Raw genomic sequence first — 22,438 nt, forward strand, 5'->3', positions numbered from 1 at the left:
TGTTTATAAGAGTAATATGGAGGCTGGAGAGCCACACTAAACAAACGAATGCTCTCTCCTCAGATGTATCTTGCAGACACTTGTCATTATACTTTCGGCTAAAAGTTTCTATTTTTTTTCTTTTCCAAATTTTTTTTTGTAGAGACAGGATCTCACTATGTTGCCCAGGGTAGTGTCAAACTCCTGGCCTCAAGCGATCCTCCTGCCTTAGCTTCTGCATCCAGCCAAAATATTCCTATGAAATAGTGATGTCTCAACCAGGCATGGTGACTAATCCCAGCACTTTGGGAGGCTGAGGCAGGAGGATCACTTGAGGTCAGGAATTCAAGACCAGCATGGCCAACATGCTGAAACCCTGTCTCTACTAAAAACATAAAAAATTAGCCAGGCATGGTGGCAGGTGGTCCTAGCTACTCGGGAGGCTGAGGCAGGAGAATCACTTGAACCTTGGAGGCAGAGGTTGTGGTGAGCTGAGAGTGTGCCAGTACACTCCAGCCTGGGTGACAGAACGAGATCTTGTTTCCAAAAAACATAGTAATGTCTCTGTGAGCATTGAAAGTTTCCCAAATAGCTTCCGAAGACTAGGACCCTCCTGAAATGGCAAAGATGGAGCCACGTGACCCAGAAACTGGAAGAAGATGGGTGGAAAGAACTATTTCAAGAGTCAGCCATCCGTAGTCTTGGGATTGCCCTCACCTCAGATAAAGTTGACCTCAAATGACAAACCACTGGCCTCATTTCAGAGCTCTCTCACATTCACCTTTTTACTTTTTTTTTTTAAGTTTCTCTTTTCCCCTCTTTGTCTCCCTGTCCCTCCTCCTCAATTCCAACTGTCCTTCTCTATTTTTGCACAGTGTAGAAAATAGTTTAAGGGGCACCTTAGGCAATAGAAAGCCAACCAGTGGCTGGAAGGGTCTGGCAAGGAACTGCCATTTGCTTCAGTGTCCTCACCAATAAAATAAAGACTTCTACTGGGGCAGTTGCAGAGACTAAACTAGATGCTAGAGGGAAAGCCTTAACACAGTGTATGGAAGGCAGCAGGTGATCTCCTTCCCTCTCTCCTCTTTCCGTTGTCTAATGATCGCTTCCATTAAAATCATGGTGTAACTCACCACTGAGAATTTCATTTTGGGCAAAGCCACAGACAGAGCCAGCCTAAATCCTTGATTCTCCCCTTTGGGAGTACTTAGAAGGAAGTGACTCCTCGTATTGGATAGAGCTCCCTGATCACCTTTCTGGGAGCTGTGGCATCGCTGTGCAGAAGGGAGCAGCTGGCCAAGTGAAGACACTGGCAGAGGCCAGTCACAGCCCCAGTTTGGAGTGTTCAATTCTATGAGATTGTCCCCCAGCCTGTTCTTTCAGTCCCAGAAGGTGGGGAGGAGAGGAAAGGTTTTCAGGCTAATAAAACAAACAAGTGCTAATTGAAGACTGATTTCATCAATATTAATCATGGTTTTTTTTTGTTTTTTTGAGATGGAGTTTCGCTCTTGTTACCCAGGCTGGAGTGCAATGGTGCGATCTCGGCTCACCACAACCTCCACCTCCTGGGTTCAGGCAATTCTCCTGCCTCAGCCTCCTGAGTAGCTGCGATTACAGGCACGTGCCACCATGCCCCACTAATTTTTTGTATTTTTAGTAGAGACGGGGTTTCACCATGTTGACCAGGATGGTCTCGATCTATTGACCTTGTGATCCACCCGCCTCAGCCTCCCAAAGTGCTGGGATTACAGGCTTGAGCCACCGCACCCGGCCAAATCACGTTTTATTACAAAGGAGTTTATACTTGCACAGTGTTCCTGAGCAAGCCATTTGTTACCACTTATCAAGAATATGGAAGGTTTTGAATAAGGAGAACTAAAGTGAATACAGCCACAGCTATGCATAGAGAAACCTTTTATAAATCTTTGAACTTTATAGCCAAAAACTAATCAAATCTGTGCTGAATAAGCAGCCTTGAGCACTTAACAACAAATTAGTACAATCCAGAAGACAGTGTGCCTCCCAAGCACCATAACCTACCCTTCACCCTCCTCCCTGGGGCAGGAAACAGGCATTTATAAATCAAAGGCAAGCTGCAAAGTATAATCTACCACTTGTCACTGATTTATTTTCCCTCTTTTTGTTTTTCAAGAGTATAAGTTGCAATGTCTGTGTGTTTGATTTTATTATTTTGGCAGGCTACTGAAAGTTTTTGATGTAAACAAAACTCTTACTCTTGAACAACCAACTCTATTAACTTGCATAAGAAGGCAGTTCTTAAAGACAATGGTCTAATTAGCAGTCTTTGAAGCCAATTCAATAGTAATATCAAAGCCACTTCTAGTATTTCAAGCCCAAATTTAGAAAATGGCCTTGATATTTTCAATCTAAAATTATAGTCTGACCTTACTGTTAATTTTGGAACACACCATAATTTAGACAACTGCTGAAATCACTTAATGTTATGAACCTGGAAATCACACCTCCTTAAATTATACATCACACCCATTAAAATTAACTGTAAAATCCATTTTGTATTGATTTTGTTTGAACTGGTATTCACCTAAGATGCTTACATCCATAAATATTGCCACAGCTGTATGTACAACAGTTTTGTTGAATCCATTGATACTTTAAGTTGAAAGAGCATACATTATGAGTTTTGTTTGGTTTCACTGAGAAGGCCAAAGGATTTTTCTAGTAATGTTTCAACAAAGTGCAAAATTAGATGCCAGTCCAAAAGTTTCATGGATGTGAAATGTTTTGAAAATACAGATTTTTGGCCGGGTGCAGTAGATCATGCCTGTAATCCCAGCACTTATTGAGAGGCCGAAGTGGGTGGATCACCTGAGGTTAGGAGTTTGAGACCAGCCTGATCAACATGGTGAAACCCCATCTCTACTACAAATACAAACACTAGCCGGGTGTGGTGGCACACACCTGTAGTCCGAGCTACTCAGGCAGCTGAGACAGGAGAATCGCTTGAACCCGGGAGGCGGAAGTTGGAGTGAGCCAAGATCACGTCACTGCATTCCAAGCCTGGGCAACTGAGTGAGACTTTGTCTCAAAAAAAAAAGAAAAGAAATTACAGATTTTCAGTTATTTCTTAGCTTTAACCAACACGTGTGTTGAAGCGAAGGCAGAAGGCGACCTGGTACATGTCTGTTGAGTACAGTGTTTCTTAAACATGCACTTGTTAAGAGATACAGAAGTTTAATTTCCTTTTTAGCCTTCTGTATCTTATTGTTGATTTTATATATGCCCTCCTCAGATATGAACTCCTAATATTGGGTTTGGAACACATATTGGGAGAAAGTATAGAACAGTAAAAGTTAGGACAGTCCTAGGTTCAAATTTCATAGCCATAACTTCCTGGCTGTGTTGTAATCTAGAGCAAGCTACTCTCTCTGTACCACACTTTCCTCATCTGTAAAATGGGGTAAAGCTACTTAGCACTTCAGATGATTAAGAACCTTAAATAAAATCAGATAATGTTGAGGTACCTAGTAAACTGTTTAGCATGTAGGCATTCAATATATTTTAGGTATTTATTTATATTGTTTTGTTATTGTTTTTGTTTTTATGACTTGAGCTCAAAATTTACATTATAAAAAAATTCATATGCTACTATTTTTGCTTAATGTTATAATTTTTTTTTTTTTTGAGACAGAGTCTCACTCTGTCACCCAGGCTGAAGTGCAGTGATGTGATCTCAGCTCACTGCAACCTCTGCCTCCAGGGTTCAAGTGGTTCTCCTGCCTCAGCCTCCTGAGTAGCTGGGATTACAGGCACATGCCATACCACCAGGCTAAATTTTGTATTTTTAGTGGAGACAGGGTTTCACCATGTTGGTCAGTCTGGTATGGGACTCCTGACCTCGTGATCCGCCCTCCTCAGCCTCCCAAAGTGCTAGGATTACAGGCATGAGCCACCCTCCCCGGTCTATAATATTTTTTTAAAGAGCAATGATCATGTGTCTAAATAACATGAATTTTTACTAAATTGGGTATTATTTTATTACATGTAATCAAGCGGAAATCTAATTAATGAAGTTGATACAATAAAAATCGCTTAAGAAAAATGATTAGAATTATCTTCCCAACTGTTTCCTTTTCTTTATCTGGTCATGGTTTTGGTTTAAGTATGGAGGGTTTTATTTGTTTTGTTTTCTTATCTTTTTCTTTCTTTGGAGACAGGATCTCACCCAGGCTGAAGCATAGTGGTGCAATGCCAGCTCAGTGTAGCCTTGACCTCCTGGGCTTAAGTGATCCTCCTCTACCTCAGCCTCCCGAGTAGCTGGGATCACAGGTGTGCGCCATCACATTCAGCTAACTTTTTCTTTTTGTAGAGATAAGGTCTCATTATATTGCCTAGGCTGGTCTCGAACTCCTGGGCTCAAACTATCTTCCAGCCTTAGCCTCTTAAAGTGCTGGGATTACAGGCATGAGCCACCACACCTGGCCTCCTTTAAATATATATATAGTTTTGGAGTAGCATTGGTCAAGCGAATACTCGTCAAATTAAAAATAGGATGTTTGAAAAATACCACCGCCAAATGACTTAGGTCGTAGCAGTGCTTTTCAGTATCATAGCCCATGTAGAGTATTTGTAACGCACGATGCGGTAAAGGATCCAGCCTGCTGAGGTCTGTGGCAGGAGGCACACAAAGACTGTTTCCAAACATGACATGTTGTACTTTATTGGTTCATGCTTATTAATCTGTGACAAGATTCATGGATAAAGTTATTAAATGCTTATACTATCTCAAGCTCTATCCCAGGCCATGGGGACAGAAAGATGGAAAGATGAACCAGACATGGTTCTTCTCCCTAGGGAAGGCAGCATATTTATGAACAGACCATTATAACTTAATATAATGCATGCAATGGCAGAAATAGATAACAGGAATTATGTGAACATAGAAGTCAGCCTAGGAGGCCGGGCACAGTGGCTCATGCCTGTAATCCCAGCACTTTGGGAGGCTAAGGTGAAAGAATCATGAGGTCAAGAGATCAAGGCCATCCTGGCCAACATGTTGAAACCTTGTTTCTACTAAAATACCAAAAAAAAAAAAAAAAAATTATCCAGGCCTGGTGGTGCGCACCTATAGACCCAGCTACTCAGGAGGCTGAGGCAGGGGAATCACTTGAACCTGGGAGGTGGAGGTTGCAGTAAGCTGAGATTGTGCCACTGCATTCCAGCCTGGTGACAGAGCAAGATTTCGTCTCAAAAAAGGAAAAAAGAAGGAGGTCTAGGAACTCTGCCCGGGTGGATCAGAAGGATGGCCCAGTGCAGATGTCTATGTCTTGCAAGTTATGCAGAGGCAAACGCGAGCGCTCACTGAGGGAGACCTAAGCCTGCACACAGACAGAAGGATGGAAACACCTAGCCCTCCAGGAGTCAGATACGGCTGCAGCTCCATGCCCACAAGGGAAAACAGCCAGGCATGAAGTCGGAAATGTCAGTTGGAAATACATTTTCAAAGTTCCTGTAGGCAATGTGTAGCCAGAAAATGATGTTATTTATTTTTAGGGTTTTTTTTTTTCATTTTCTGTATTAAAAAAACATATTCACATGGCTCAACAATTGAAATATGGCAGCCTGGGCCATATGGTGAAACCTTGTCTCTACAAAAAAAACACAAAAATTAGCCAGGTGTGGTGGCATGCACCTGTAGTCCCAGCTACTCGGGAGGCTCAGGTGATTCTCCCACTTGGGAAGTCCAGGCTGCAGTGAACTGTGACTGCTCCACTGCACTTCAGCCTGGGCTAAGACAGAGTGAGACCCTGTCTCAAAAAACAAAAACAAAAAAATTAAAATACAAAGGAAAAATGCATTGACGCTATACCCAGTTCCATTCTCCATAACAGGGAACCTACCGTGATCCATTTTCCTTTTTCTATAAAGATATATGCTTTTTGCATATTTAAACATTATGAGTATGTTTTTCCCCTTTTTTACCCAGAGGATAATATACTATATACATTATTGTACAACTTGCTTTTTTTGCTTAACAATATGTCTTGGTAATATTTCCATATTTCCATAGCGAACTTTCTCATTACCTTTTGCAGCTACATAGTATTCTACTATATGGATATAGTAGAATTTATGTAACCAATTTCTTCTTTGCCACACATTTAGATTAGTTCCAATATTTTAGTTTTTCATATACCGCTTTAATAAATAATATGGCTGGGCACAGTAACTCACGCCTATAATCCCAACACTTTGGGAGGCCAAGGCAGGCAGATCATCTGAGGTTAGGAGTTCAAAACCAGCCTGACTAATATGGAGAAACCTTGTCTCTACTAAAAAATACAAAAAAATTAGCTGGGCGTGGTGGCAGCGTATGCCTGTAATCCCAGCTACCTGGGAGGCTGAGGCAGGAGAATCACTTGAACCTGGGAGGCGTAGGTTGCAGTAAGTCGAGATCACGTCATTGCACTCCAGCCTGGGCTACAAGAGCAAAACTCCATCTCAAATACATACATACATAATATTGTAAACATATAATTTTGCCCCAGTAAAGTCTTCAGGGTCAATCCCTGAAGTGGAGTTATTAGGTCAAAAGTTGTATTAATGAGGTCACGTTTTGCTACAATAACAAACAACACTCAAATCTGTCACTAAAGACAGCAAAAATATTTCAGCCCCTACTACCTGTCCCATGGTGTTTGTTTCTCAGGAGGTTCCTGCTCCACACAGTCTCTCAGAGTCCCAGGCTGCCGGAGGCTCTACCATCTTGTGCCTGCACCATCTGGAACCCGCAGCCTTCACAGTCACTGCCACAGGAGCGAGTCAGCCTTAGTCCAAAAGTGACAAACATTATTTCCACTTATATTTTATTGGCTAGAACTAGTCACAAGGCCCTGCCAAACTTCAGGAAGGCCAAGATGTACAGTTTTTTGTGTGTCAGGTAGGAGAAGGTAGTACAATATGGGTGAGCACTGATTATAGCTATCAGAAAAGGATGCGTGCTTTGTTCACTGGCAAAATTCTGCCAAATTACCCTCCACAGGTTTTCCCAATGGACACTGCTGGAAGTGCCACCAGCACTGTTGAAAGTGCCTCTTTCTCCATAGTTTCATCTACATACTCTTATCAAACTTTTGGGTTTTCCGTCTGTAATACTCTTATTACGAGCAATGTTGAACCTATATTTGAGTCATTTCTATTTGCTTTTCAATGAACTGTCATGTCACATCCTTGAGCATTTTGTACATGTCGTGTGTGTGTGTGTGTGTGTGTGTGTGTGTGTGTGTGTGACGGAATCGTGCTCTGTCACCAGGCTGAATGGAGTGCAGTGTCGCAATCTTGGCTCACTGCAAGCTCCACCTCCTGGGTTCAAGCAATTCTCCTGCCTCAGCCTCCGAAGTAGCTGGGACTACAGGCGTGTGTCACCACACTTGGCTAATATTTTGTGCCAGGATGGTCTCAATCTCCTGACCTGGTGATCCGCCCACCTTGACTTCTCAAAGTACTGGGATTACAGGCATGAACCACCGCACCTGGCAGATAGTCCTTTTCTTACTGATTTCTTGAAGTTATGTATTAGGGAGAAGACCCCTTTGATCTTGACTATCTGTCTTTCTTTCTGTCAAAATTCTATAGTATATTCTGGAAATCATTTTGTAAAAATCTTCTCCCTTCTTTGCTAGGGTTACATGGTAGTCTATTGGGTGATGGTACTACAATTCACTCACATGAGCTTCTGTAGATGAGCAATTTCCAATGTTTTGCTGTAGCCAATAATGCCACAATGAATAACTTGAGTGTAGTTGTTTCATATGTGGGGAGGCTTATCTTCAAATAAACGCCTGGAAGTTGAATTGTTGGGTCAAACTGTCAATGATTATCTAGTCTTACTAGACATTGCTGTAGCCTCCTCTCTAGGGGCTGTGTCTTTTGTACTCCCACCAGCAGTATATTAAAATGCTTAGCTCTTGGGTGTGCTTATTTAAGTTCTGGACAAAGAACGTATCTTATCAAGACAATATGAAAGCTTATAATGACACAAAGAGCTAACATTTGTTGAGTACTTTATAATATGGTCATAATTATGCAAGCAAAGGCAAGGCATATTGTATCTCATTAATACTTCACAACTCAGTAGCTACTTTTATTATCCTTTGATTTATAGACAAGAAAACCAAAAAAAAGGCACAGAAGAGGTACTAGCTCAAGGTCATAAATTTCAAACCCAGGACTGAGTGAGTCATAACTGAGTCCTTGGAGGCATCCACAGTCGTACCCGCCTTTTCAGTACACTTGTCTCCAGATAGGGTAAAGCAGCTGAAACTATCTAAGGGAGATGGCACATAGTGAAATCTCACGTTTACCTATACCAGGTAAGCATCCCAAATTCAAACATCTGAAATCCAAAATGCTCCAAGATCTTTTTGAGCACTGACACGATGCTCAAAGGAAGTACTCATTGGATCATTTTGGATTTGGGTTTCTCAGATTTGGGATGCTCAATCAGTAAGAATAATGCAAATATTCCAAAAATTTAAAGAGATCTGAAATCCAAAGCAGTTCTAGTCCCAAGCATTTTGGATAAGGGATAGTCAACCTGCAGTACCAATGCTTCCAGGCACAATCTCATGCGATGGGGTGAGGGAGTTGCGGTGGAGTGTTCATAGATAATGACAATGGACCTCAGGTAAGTGAACACGGGCACTGGTCTATGTAACACTGTTTAAGAAGGGGACCTAGATGTTAGTGGAGACAGAACACTGAAGACAGAACAGAAGCAGCACTGTCCCAGGGAGACCGGTAAGAAATTTAGTGTCCAAAGGCACTTAACCAAATTTTTATTAGTTTGGATTTTGCAGTTTTCTATTCATGGTTTAAAGCCAGTAACCCCTTTTTCAAGACTCAAATATTTGCATCTTCTTAAAAGGCTCAGAAGCCTAGGCCCAGCGTCCACAGTACATATGAGACAACTGCCTGTTCTGTGCCTTTACGGGACGGCTGTGTGGCTGAGGTGATGAGGTATAAGGACTTTCAAACTGTAGAGTGGAATGTAACTATTTGTTATCATGAATTTATTACAGAAAAACCAATCTACGATTGTTACCAAAGAAGACAGTATTATATACTATGTGTTTGTATACACATATATGTGTACATTGTTTTCTTTTTTTTTTTTTTGAGACAGAGTTTGGCTCTTGTTGCCCAGGCTGAAGTACAATCTCAGCTCACAGCAACCTCTGCCTCCCAGGTTACAGAGGAATTGAGATTAGAGGCATGCACCACCAACACCCGGCTAATTTTGTATTTTTAGTAGAGACAGGGTTTCTCCATGTTGGTCAGGCTGGTCTCGAACTCCTGACCTCAGGTGATCTGCCCACCTTGGCCTCCCAAAGTGCTGGGATTACAGGCGTGGGCCACTGCACACCTGGCCTATTGTCTTATTTTCAATGGAATGAGTACCCCTAGAATTCTTTGTAATATACATTAATAAATAATTACAATATAATATGTAATACTAGTTATATGTAATTTTTTTTTTTTGAGATGGATTCTCGTTCTGTCACCAGGCTGGAGTTCAGTGGCATGATCTCGGCTCACTGCAACTCCGGGTTCAAGAGATTCCCCTGCCTCAGCTTCCTGAGTAGCTGGGACTACAGGCACATGCCACCACGCCTAGCTAGTTTTTTGTATTTTAGTAGAGCCGGGTTTCACCATGTTGGCCAGGATTATCTCTATCTCCTGACCTCGTGATCTACCTGCCTCAGCCTCCCAAAATGCTGGGTTTACAGGCATGAGCCACAGTGCCCAGCCGTTATATGTAATTAAGAAGCAATATATGTACATGCACACAGAGTAGTATTATATATTGTCTTACATATATAATACAAAAGTAACACATTGTCTTACTTTTATGGAATACTGGTGTAATCTCGTTTGCTCTGCCTAGTGAAGGAAATATGTTGTGCAGTGCCGTTGTTAAGAATTTAGTTCTAGACTCTGATTACTTGGGTTTGAATCCTGGCCCTCCTGCATAGTAGCCATGTGACTGCTGGCAAACTGACTGACTTCTCTGTGCCTCTCTTTCCTCATTAAAAATTGGAATGACAATAATAGGAAGGATTAAATTGTATAACACACGATAAGGTCTTAGGACAATGTATGGCACATTGTATGCGCTCAATAAATGATGATAGTACTTGTAAGAGTTGCAGTAGTTGTATTGACAGAGAAAGGAGAATGATTCTGGACATAAGGGTTTGCTGCAAAGCACGGGAAGCTGCAGGGTTGCTCCGCTTTGGGCCTTGATCGTCATGTCTTTGGCCCTCAACTAGGAAACATCTTTCATTTGCAGGCGCGGTATAGGAAGAGCACAGGATCCGCTGTGATAACCCTGGGGTCCTGGGTGCAGCAGTGGTTCACGGGAACCACCCCTAGGGCCTGATCGGCCAGTGTCTCCATGTATTTCATTTCTCCTCAGTTTGGGAGGTTTGTTGGTTTCCATCACTTGTTCAACCAATAATTCATTTCAGACCCAAGCTGAGAGCACCTGCTGCTGTGTGTCTTGCTGTGTGTCAGATCCTGACTTTCCTGGAAGTGCTTTTGGAGATTGAATACTATTATTGCATGTTGGAAAGAAATCTGGTTTTACACCTAAGAGTGGACCATTCTCTATTGCTTGGGCTACAGATCAAGGACTTTGGCATGTAGCTTGGAGTGAGAAGAGAACAGGACAACATGGTACTTAGCCCAGAGCAGTCCTTAAGTCAGACTTTTACACCAAGTTGCCCCTATATCTCTTTATTTTTAAAAAATAAATATGTATGAAGCACCTATCACAAGGAAGACACTACTATCCTAGGAGCTGTGAGGGATACAAAAAAAATACCTATCTCACTAGGCAAATCAAGTACCCTATCTCACTAGGCTAATCAATTTAAAAGGCAAGTCTGTGTAGCAAAACAGTTATGTTCAATGGTGTATTATGTTCACCAAACGGTTACTTCATCATCACCTGCATCAGGATTTCAGAGGCTTTTTATGCTTTGGCATAATCTGATATTATGCCAAGCTGGCCCTTTGGAAACTTCATATGTGATCAGATTTGAAGCCAATGGGCTGTGATTCCTATACAAAATTCTAACCCTGTGACAGCCAATGGCTGCACTGTCTGCACAAAGCGGCACGTTCGTGCTTTTCCTGTGCTTCTGTACAGGCTCATCTGGACGCTGCTAATAGCACCCAGGTCATGGTTCACAGCTTTGGGGATTTTTCTTTTCTTTCCTCTTTTTGAGACTGAGTCTTGTGGTCTCCCAGGCTAGAGTGCAATGGCATGATTTTGCCTCACTGCAACCTCCACCTCATGGGTTTAAGTGATTCTCCAGCCTCAGCCTCCCAAGTAGCTGAAACTACAGGCACGTGCTACCATGTCCAGCTAATTTTTGTATTTTTAGTAGAGACAGGGTTTCACCATTTTGGCCAGGCTGGTCTCGAACTCCTGACCTCAAGTGATTTGTCCACCTCAGCCTCCCGAAGTGCTGGGATTACAGACGTGAGCCATGCCTGGCCAGACTTTTGTTTTCAAAACCAATGACGGTAAAAAGCTGAAACAAAGGCACAGTGTAGCATTATTTTTTGAGCTCTTGTGGACTTACCACTAAGTGTGGTTGGATACAGTGAATGAAAGGAAATGAGATTTATTCAATGACTGCAACCTTATCTTATTAAATCCACTTTGATGCCATAAGCCATTGTGACCATTTTAGGATTTTATTGAACTTCATGCTATGATCAGACTCATCTAGAGCTGTTCTGGTAATACAGGAATCAAATATTAATGGTATCAAGTATTGATGATATTGAATGTTTTACTGATGTTAAAAACAGAGAGTACAGAATGCCTCAGGAATGTGGTATTATTCTTAAAATGTTCACACTTTAAAAAATGTAAGATTAACAGAATAGTCATTGTGATCTTTATAAAATATAAATATTTCATTAAAAAGCGGACATCCAAGGCAGTAAGATGTACATTAATGTGACTGAGAGAGAAAAAACAAAGTATAAAACCACAAGATGGGCCAGGCGCAGTGGCTCACACCTGTAATCCCAGCACTTTGGGAGACCGAGGCAGGCAAATCACTTGAGGTCAGGAGTTCAAGACCCAACATGGCGAAACCCCGTCTCTACTAAAAATACAAAAAAAAAAAAAAAAAAATTATCTGGGTGTGGTGGTGGGGATCTGTAATCTCAGCTACTTGGGAGACTGAGGCAAGAGAATTGTTTGAACCTGGGAGGCAGAGTCGCATTGAGCTGAGATCATGCCATTGCACTCCAGTCTGGGTGATGGAGTAAGACTCTTGTCTCCCTCTCTCTCACACATACACAAGATGGGAAAAAAAATAAGACAAGCATTTTGGCTCACACCTGTAATCCCAACAGTTTGGGAGGCTGAGGTGGGAGGATCAATTGAGGCCAGGAGTTCAAGAACAGCCTGGGCAATACCATGAGACCCTATCTTCACAAAAGATTTTTTTAAATTAGCTAGGTATAGTGGTACAAGTTCATAGTGGTAGACACTCAGGAGGCTGAGGCAGGAGGATCACTTGAGCCCATGAGGTCAAGGCTACAGTGAGCTATGATCGCACCACTGCACTCCAGCCAATGTAATGGAGTGAGACACTGTCTCAAAAAAAAAAAAAAAAATCTATTTAGCACAAAAACCTACAATTATGATAATGCAACATACCATAGATTTATGAATTGAAAATACTATACTTTAGGTGCCAAAGCAACGTAAGTCAGGCATTAGTCTTTCTAATGTATTTGGAATTCGATAAGTTCTTAACAAAACTCTATTATATTGATATCATATTTAAAGAACTAGTTTTTTATTTTTATTTTTTAATACAGTATCTCACTCTGTTGCCTAAGCTGGAATACAGTGACTTGGATCATGGCTTATTGAACCCTTGACCTCCTAGATTCAATCAATCCTCTCACCTCAGCATCCTGAGTAGCTGGAACTACAGTTAGTTGTGTGCCACCATTTCCAGCTAATTTTTTTGTTGTTCTTGTTGGTTGGGGAGACAAGGTTTTGCCATGTTGCCCAGGTTGGTCTTAAACTCCTGGACTCAGGCAGTCCTCCCACCTCAGCCTCCCAAAGTCCTGGGATTATAGTTGTGAGCCATTGCGCCTGGCCTAGAAAAACATTTTAAAAGAGCAAAATTATAGACACAGGAAAGTGCTACCAGGAGCAAAGTGTGGCTCCTTTACCAAATAAACTAAACATATTTCTAGAAGGCAAACAAGAGGAGAGCCTCAGATGGAGACTTGCCTAGGGATTTGCACTTTTCATTTTATATTACCAGATTGTGGGTCTTAAAATTAAGAAAAAATGAGATTCCTTGATCAGCCTTTGCCCCTTTCTTGCTCACTCAGTATCCCTACAAATATCCATAAACATACACTGCAACATTTTACAGCGATCAAAAGGATGGGGTATCATTGTTGCCTCTTGGGTAATCAGGCACATCCAGAGGTTCATTTTGTGATAGTTCAGTTTTGTTCTTAGGAAAAGATTGGGTTCCCTTAGAAAGACATATGAATTCATTTAAGACATTAAAAGTTGGGCAGGCATGGTGGCTCATGCCTATAATCCCAGCACTTTGGAAAGCCGAGAAGGGTGAATCACTTGAGGTCAGGAGTTTGAGACAAATCTGGCCAACAGAGAAACCACGTCTCTACTAAAATATATGAAAATTAGCCATACGTTGTGCCACACGTCTATAGTCCCAGGTACTCAAGGGGCTGAAGCAGGAAAATCGCTTGAACCAGAAGGTGAAGGTTACAGTGAGCAGAGATCACGCCATGCACTCCAGTCTAGGAGACAGCGAGACTCTGTCTCAAAAAACAAAAAAGCAAAAAATGATGTGCAAAAATATAATTGAAAAAAAAAAATTCTATTGAACCAGGCACTGTGTAGGGTCTGGACTCAGAAACAGTGAGGACATGGTTTCTGATCTCTTGGGGAGACAGAAATCTATCATTTGTGAATGAAAGGTGTAAGAGACAGACTTTAAAGGCTAAGAGAGCACAGAGACAAAGTGGATAACCCAGGAACACCTCACAGGAGAGGTGGCAGCACATCTGAAGATATAATAGGAATTGGCCAGGTAAAGAAAGGGAAGGTGAAAATTCCGAGCAGAAGGGGCTGCATGTGGTAAGCCAGGGAAGCAGGAACACACACATATTGGAGAAAAAAGCAAAAGGTATGTGGGGAGGGAATAGGAAGAGGCAGAGGATAAAGGGTTGAACTGTCAAAATCCAGACAAGGAATTTGGACTTCATTCTTTAGGAAATGAGGAGCCACTGAAGATCTTTAAGCCAGTGAATTAAGTGATTGAGTTTATCTCTTCAAAATACAACTCAGAAGGCATTTCGGAGAGTGAATTAGGAAGGGTTTGTTTGGATTAGAGGCAGAAAATCCAGTGATTATTGAGGAAGGCCTGTCAAGACCAAGGTCATCCATGGGATGAGAACATTGAATTCATGGAATGGCTGACTATTGAAACATAGTTATGAGGGGAAGAAGGGGGGCTTACAAACTGGAGATTGCCAGTTTCTTTCTTTTGGAATATTAGAATTCAAAGTAAGGGGGTTACATTGCAAGACAGAGTTGGGTTAAACATAAGGAAGTCATTAGCAAATAACTGATTGCAAGCCGGAGATGGTGGCCATCTGCTGGTAAGTATTCTCATTAAAGTACATCCCCAGCAGCTTCCCTGGTCCCCAGGAGGTTGTCCTCAGCCAGTCACAGCAGAGGCCACCACACCCACTGTTGCAGGAATGAATGAATGAGTTGGGCAAGAAGGTGGAGTTCCTATTTACTGACAAAAAAAATGGGACAGACAACCAGACGCTTGACTGGTTTGTATACGAACTTTCCGTGGTCAGTAGAAGAGAATATTTGGACATTTCATGTATCTTTCATTGTAGTGATTTCTATGTTTATTATACACATTTCCCTACTTCATTCCAAACCCTGCCGTAACAGAAGTCAGGAAAAATGTCTCTTTTCTAACGTTATCCAACATGCCTCATAAATATCAGATAATTAAGTTAGAAAATTTGCTCTGCTTAAAAAAAAATTGGATGTCATTAAGTTGAAATATCAAGTAGAAAATTTAATGTTTGGTAAAGATTAGAATTACTTTGTTCACCCTCAAATAAATTCATCTGTACAAATCCATGACAGGGAGAGTCCTTCAGTGACCGAGATCATTATGTAAGAACATGGTATCTTTCCAATTACCTCATCTCGTGTGGTTGACTGTAACAGCATAATTTGAATTAACAATCCATGAACCAGTTTGTATTAAAATCATAAAGTGTGACTTAAAAGAGCATAAATTAAGCAAATTCGTATAGAAATGAAGGCAATATTCTCAATATAATTTACATATATCTGGATTTTATTCTTATAATGTCAGGGCATTACACATAAATAAGAAATGGAAAACTTGAAGAGGAGAATCAAAAGCAAGATGATCAACCAATGATGAGTCAAGTCAGGATGGAAAGTCCAAAACTGTCTTTTAACCTTTAGATAAACAAAGAAGGAAAGGGAGATCAAAGTTTTCAGCTACAGGAAAGGATCTCATCTGAATAGCAATAAACACAAAGTCACTTTTTTCTTTGGAGTAGATTATAAATAAAACATATATTACAAAAAAGATTCATCTTTTAATTAGCTTTATTTTTATTTAATATGTCCAAAACATTTATACAAATTTAGGTGAAGGAGATGTTCAAAGATAACTTACTTTAAAGAAAAAAGTCTCAGGCCGGGCGCAGTGGCTCACGCCTACAATCTCAGCACTTTGGCAGGCCGAGGCGGGTGGATCATGACGTCAAGAGATCGAGACCATCCTGGTCAACAAGGTGAAACCCCGTCTCTACTAAAGATACAAAAATTAGCTGGGCATGGTAGTGCGCGCCTGTAGTCCCAGCTACTCGGGAGGCTGAGGCAGGAGAATTGCTTGAACCCAAAAGGCAGAGGTTGCAGTGAGCCGAGATTGCGCCATTGCACTCCAGTCTGGGTAACAACAGCGAAATTCTGTCTCAAAAAAAAAAAAAAAAGAAAAGAAAAAAGTCTCCATAATACTCATCCAGCCACTTTGTCCAAATTTCTTGTGTAATCCAGATATTTTCCATACACATACACAAATGGAATCATAACATGCATAATATGTATACAAACAAAATTATTCTAGTATGCTCTGCAACTTGCTCTTTTTACTTGAAATTGTATCTTTAGCATCTATCTATATTGGTATATATAAAGTTACCTTCTTTCTAATGTCTTCATAAAATTCTGTTTTCATGCATGGCCATACTTATTTAACTATTCTTTATTTTTGGAAATTCAAGTCGTTATCCAGTATTTTTAGAGCTTACTTTCTTTTTTTTTTTTTTCTTTTTTGGAGATGGAGTTTTGCTCTTGTTGCCCAGGCTGGAGTACAATGGTGTGATCTCAGCTCACCGCAACCTCTGCCTCCTGGGTTCAAGCGATTCTCCTGTCTCAGCCTCCCGAGTAGCTGGGATTACAGGCATGTGACACCACGCCTGGCTAATTTTGTATTTTTAGTAGAGACAGCCATTTCTCCATGTTAGTCAGGCTGGTCTCGAACTCCCAACCTCAGGTGATCCACCTGCCTCGGCCTCCCAAAGTGCTGAGATTACAGATGCAAGCCACCATGCCCGGCCTTTTAGAGCTTACGTTCTTACACTGACTCCATGAATGTACTTTAGAGGATCTCTTAAACCATCTGCAATTATAGGTGTGCATATGTGAATTATCTCTGGAGAAAAGTTATCTATAGTTTTCAGCACATTATCTAAGGAATCACAAAATATAAAAGAACTTTATTACAGAATTTGTAGAATTGCAATTTCAGTGAAATTTTAGAAAACAGGATTTAATACAATTACAGAATAGTGTTTCTCAACTTTTAAAAAAAATCCAAGCTATGTTTTTATATACTGTACATATATATACATAATTATCCCTGACAGAAATCACCACCTTCCACTCTTAATTCTGATAAATTCCCCTAAGGGAAGCATCAAAGCTCTCCCCTCCCTATCTATTCAGGTTGATATTCAGCTTTGATGGTCTCCTAGAGTAGGTAGAAGCAGACTTTAAAGCCCAAATCTTGCCGAAGGCATAGCCTAAGAGGAAAATTCTGTCCCATAAACCTGGCACCCCAAAAAGATTATGCCCTAAAGGTAAGGATGAACCAGAAGGTAGTCATCGCCATATGATCCACTCCCCACCTCAACTCAAAACACAAAAACAAACATTGTCTTGGTCCCTTGGGGATTATCTATTCATGAGAAGTTGTAACCATGAGCTCTCATTCAAACCTCAGCCCAAATTTACAGCATCTGAATGGTTCAAAAAACTTCAAGCCATAAATGATATATTTTCAAATGATAATCCTCTACAGAAAACAAAAACAATTTTACTAGGCCACAAATAACCCCAGTCTTTTTTTTTTTTTTTTTTTTTTTTTTGTGAGACGGAGTTTCGTCCTTGTTACCCAGGCTGCAGTGCAATGGCGCGATCTCGGCTCACCGCAACCTCCGCCTCCTGGGTTCAGGCAATTCTCCTGCCTCAGCCTCCTGAGTAGCTGGGATTACAGGCACGCACCACCATGCCCAGCTAATTTTTTGTATTTTTAGTAGAGACGGGGTTTCACCATGTTGACTGGGATGGTCTCGATCTGTTGACCTCATGATCCACCCGCCTCGGCCTCCCAAAGTGCTGGGATTACAGGCTTGAGCCACCGCGCCCGGCCCTTGAAACCCCAGTCTTTACTAAAAATACCAAAAATTAGCCAGGCATAGTGATAGGCACCTGTAATCCCAGCTACTCAGGAGGTTGAGACAGGAGAATCTGCTTGAACCCAGGAAGCAGAAGTTGCAGTGAGCCAAGATCACACCATTGTACTCCAGCCTGGGGAACAAGAGCAAAATTCCATTTAAAAAAGAAAAAAAAATTAGCCAGGCATGGTGGTGCACACCTGTAATCCCAGATACTTGGGAGGCTGAGGCAGGAGAATCGCTTGAACTTGGGAGGTGGGGGTTGCAGTGAGCCAAGATCTCACCACTGTATTCCAGCCTGGGAGACAGAGCAAGACTCTGTCTCAAAAAAAAAAAAAAGAAAAAGAAAAGAAAATTGACATTCTTAACAGATGATAAAATTACACACCCGTAAATCCCGAGGAATCTACAGAAAAATTACTAAAATTTATTCAAAATTTTAGCAAGTTTGCTAGATATAAAATCAATAAACAAACTACTTGCAACTTGTATTTATCAAAAACATATAGGAGATGAAATAAGAAAAAGTATATGAAAATATGAAGTACCCAGCTATTTTTTTTTTTTTTAGAGATGAGGTCTTGCTATGTTGCCCAAGCTAGTCTCAAACTACTGTCTTGACCTCCAAACTGCTGGGATTTTAGGTGTGAACCACTGTTCCTGGACACAAAAAATTATAAAATGTGGCTGGGCATGGTGGCTCACGCCTATAATTCCAGCACTTTGGGAGGCCAAGGCGAGGGGATCACCTGAGGTCAGAAGTTCCAGACAAGACTAACCAACATGGAGAAACTCCGTCTCTGCTAAAAATACAAAATTAGCAGGGCATGGTGGCACATGCCTGTAATCCCAGCTACTCGGGAGGCTGAGGCAGGAGAATTGCTGGGATCTGGGAGGTGGAGGTTGCGGTGAGCCAAGATCGTCGTGCCACTTCATTCCAGGCTGGGCAAGAAGAGCAAAACTCCATCTCAAAAAACAAAAAAATTATAAACTGTAACAATATCAAATATTGGCAAAGATGCACAGCAATAGGAATTCTCATCTACTGTTATGGGAGTGTATATTGGGACTACATACATTTTTTTAAATGTATATACACTTTAAAAAAAAATTATTTGACATTATGAAGAAACTCATAGCAAACAACCCAAACATTTCCTAGAAAAGTCTTTTACTTGTGTGCCAAATACAGGACAGTAATGTTCATGGTGTCATTGTTCAAATACCAAAATACCCTAAATATTCATCTACAGTAAAATGTATTTTTATTCTTTTTGTTGTTGTTTGAGACGGAGTTTTAATCTTTGTTGCCCAGGCTGCAGTGCAGTGGCATGATCTTGGTTCACTGCAATCTCCATCTCTTGGATTCAAGTGATTCTCCTGTCTCAGCCTCCCGAGTAGCTGGGATTACAGGTGTCCGCCACCACGCTCAGCTGATTTTTGTTTTATAGTTTTTTTTTGAGACCGAGTTTCACTCTTGTTACCCAGGCTGGAGTGCAATGGCGTGATCTCAGCTCACCACAACCTCTGCCTCCTGGGTTCAGGCAATTCTCCTGCCTCATCATCCTGAGTAGCTGGGATTACAGGCACACACCATCATGCCCAGCTAATTTTTTGTATTTTTTAGTAGAGACGGGGTTTCACCATGTTGACCAGGATGGTCTCGATCTCTTGACCTCAGGATCCATGCCCCTCGGCCTCCCAAAGTGCTGGGATTACAGGCTTGAGCCACCATTCCCGGCTGATTTTTGTATTTTCAGTAGAGATGGGGTTTCACTATGTTGGCCGGCTGGTCTCGAACTTCTGACCTCAAATAATCCACCCCATGCAGGCCTCCGAAAGTTCTGGGATTACAAGTGTGAGCCACCTCGCCCTGCCATATTTTACTGCTTATTTCCATGCAGTGAAATGGTATTTTCATATAGCAATGGAAATTGATAAGTCATATGTACTAACAATATAGGTGAATCAACCTACAACATTAAGTAAACGAAGCAAAACACAGAAGAATACATACCTGTAGTATGCTTCCTTTAATTTAAAGTTCAAAACCAGGCATAATTAAGCTATATTGTTTAGGAATGCATGCAGAAGTAGTACAGGTAAGAAAATGACCAACATCAGCAGAGTGGTTACTTCTGGGATAGGAGGAGTTTGTAACAGGGAAAAGATGCAGAGGGAATGTAACCTGCAGGCTCGGCGTGTGAGGGCATTCTATAGCTTGGCCTACATGGTGGTTTCAGGATGTTCATTTTGTAATTATTCTTTAAGAATAGGCTGGGCACGGTGGCTCATGCCTGTAATCCCAGCACATTGGGAGGCTGAGGCAAGTGGATCACTTTAAGTCAGGAGTACAAGACCAGCCTGGCCGACATGTTGAAACCTCGTCTCTACTAAAAACACAAAAATCAGCTGAGCATGGTGGACACCCCTGTAATCTCAGCTACTCAGGAGGCTGAGACGGGAGAATCACTTGAACCTGGGAGGCAGAGTTTGCAGTGAGCCAGGATCATGCCACTGCACTCCAGCTTGAGCAAAGAGCAAGACTCTGTCTCAAAAAAAAAAAAAAGAATAGAGCAGAAGGCTGGGTGTGGTAGCTCACGCCTGTAATCCCAGCACTTTGGGAGGCCAAGGTGGGCAGATCACTTGAGGTAAGGAGTTCAAGACCAGCCTGGCCAACATGGTGAAACCCGTCTCTACTAAAAATACAAAAATTAGCCGAGTGTGGTACATACCTGCCATCCTAGCTACTTGGGAGTCTGTAGCAGGAAAGTCACTGGAACCCAGGAGGTGGAGGTTGCAGTGAGCCAAGATCACACCATTGCACTCCAGCCTGGGCAACAGAGTGAGACTCCATCTAAATATATATATATATACACATATATATATCAGATTATATATGTGTATATATATATATATCAGATTACATATGTATATATATATATCAGATTATATATGTGTGTATATATATATATATATATATATATATATATATCAGAGATATTAGATGGGCAGTCCCAGCTACTTGGGAGGATGAATTGAGTTGAGGAGTTAGAGGTTGCAGTGAGATATCACGTTACTGCACTGCAGCCTGGACAACAAAGACCCCATCTCCAAAAAATATATACATAGCAGAAAAAGAAGAAATGCCCCTCAACAAAATATTATATTACAAGACAAACTACTGTATGTTTTTTCAAATTACAAAAACTACCTGCTCTTCACTTTCTTCCTCCTCAAGATTCTGATATGCCCACCTGTTAGAACATCTGGATGGCGTGTAGGACTGTACAGTGTGGGAGGAGACGAAAGATGGGGGATAAGAAAGCAAGCATTATATGCATAACATTCCCTACCTCATGGATCTGTACTTGGGGGTGAAAAGCCAAGGAAACTGACAACACATTGAACTGAACAAATTCACTGACTGCATTTGCATGCCTGGGACTCAGTCCGTGCCTTCCCTGAGTTCAGAAGCCTAAAATTTCTCCAATCTGTTCTTCTCAAGAGCATTGTGTTAGTAGTCACATACTGGAAACAACTGAAAAAAATTAATAGCACTAGGCCAGGTGTGGTGGCTCACTCCTATAATCCTAGCACTTGGGAGGCTGAGGCAGGAGGATCACTTAAGCTCAGGAGTTCAAGACCAGCCTGGGCAACATAGTGAGCCCTCATCTCTAATTTTAAAAAAAGTTGCTAACACTAATAAAATATTAGCACTACTTTCATGAGACCATATAATTCTTTCAAAGTTAAATTGTAAATGACTTTATTCAAGAATGATTCATATATCATAAAATTTACCTGTTTAAAGTGTACAATTCAGCATTTTTTAATGTGCCCACAGAGTTGTACAACCATCACCACAGTCTTGCTTCAAATATCTTTTCTTTTGAGACAGAGTCTTGCTCTGTTGCCCAGGCTAGAGTGCAGTGGTGCGACCTCTACCTCGTGGGTTCGAATGATTCTCCAGCTGCACCCTCCCAAGTAGCTGGGATTACAGGCATGAACCACCAAGCTAATTTTTGTATTTTTAGTAGAGACAGGGTTTTTCCATGTTGGCCAGCCTGGTCTCGAACTCCTGACCTCAAGTGATCTGCCCACTTTGGCTTCCCAAAGTACTGGGATTATAGCCACTGTGCCCAGACTTCTTTTCTTTCCTTTTTTTTTTTAAAGTCAGGGTCCTGCCCTGTCACCCAGTAGGGTAGTGTGCAGTGGTGTTATCTCCAATCACTGAAACCTTGACCTCCTAGGTTCAAGTGATCCTCCCACCTCAGCCTCCTGAGTAGCTGGGACTACAGACGCCCACCACCATTCCCAGCTAATTTTTGTATTTTTTGTAGAGACTGGGTTTTTCCATGTTTACCAGGCTCATCTTGAATTCCTGGGCTCAAGCAATCTTCCTACCTCAGCCTCCCAAAGTGCTAGGATTACAGGTGTGAGCCACCGTGCCTGGCCTTTTTTTGTTTGTTTGTTTTGAGACAGGGTCACACTCTAGCCCAGGCTGGAGCACACTGGCATGATTACTACTCATCATAGCCTCAACCTCAGGCAAAAGTTATCCTCCCACCTCAGTCCCCCAAGTAGCTGGGACCAC

General features: G+C 41.5%; 1 protein-coding gene and 1 long non-coding RNA gene across 32 annotated transcripts in view; one reads left to right on the top strand and one right to left on the bottom strand.

Annotated features, from left to right (window-relative positions):
- The window catches only part of DLGAP1 (DLG associated protein 1), a 1,035,773-nt gene that overhangs the window by 872,882 nt on the left and 140,453 nt on the right, over nucleotides 1-22,438 (top strand). The gene's annotated exons all lie outside the window — the stretch shown is intronic.
- LOC128929371 (uncharacterized) lies at nucleotides 15,408-20,814 on the bottom strand. Its single transcript, XR_008475787.2, has 2 exons — nucleotides 15,780-20,814; nucleotides 15,408-15,556 (listed from the first exon to the last, which is right to left on the bottom strand). It is a non-coding gene; the product is annotated as an uncharacterized LOC128929371 (long non-coding RNA).

Source organism: Callithrix jacchus, chromosome 13, assembly GCF_049354715.1.
Source record: "Callithrix jacchus isolate 240 chromosome 13, calJac240_pri, whole genome shotgun sequence".
Classification (NCBI taxonomy): Eukaryota; Metazoa; Chordata; class Mammalia; order Primates; family Cebidae; genus Callithrix; species Callithrix jacchus.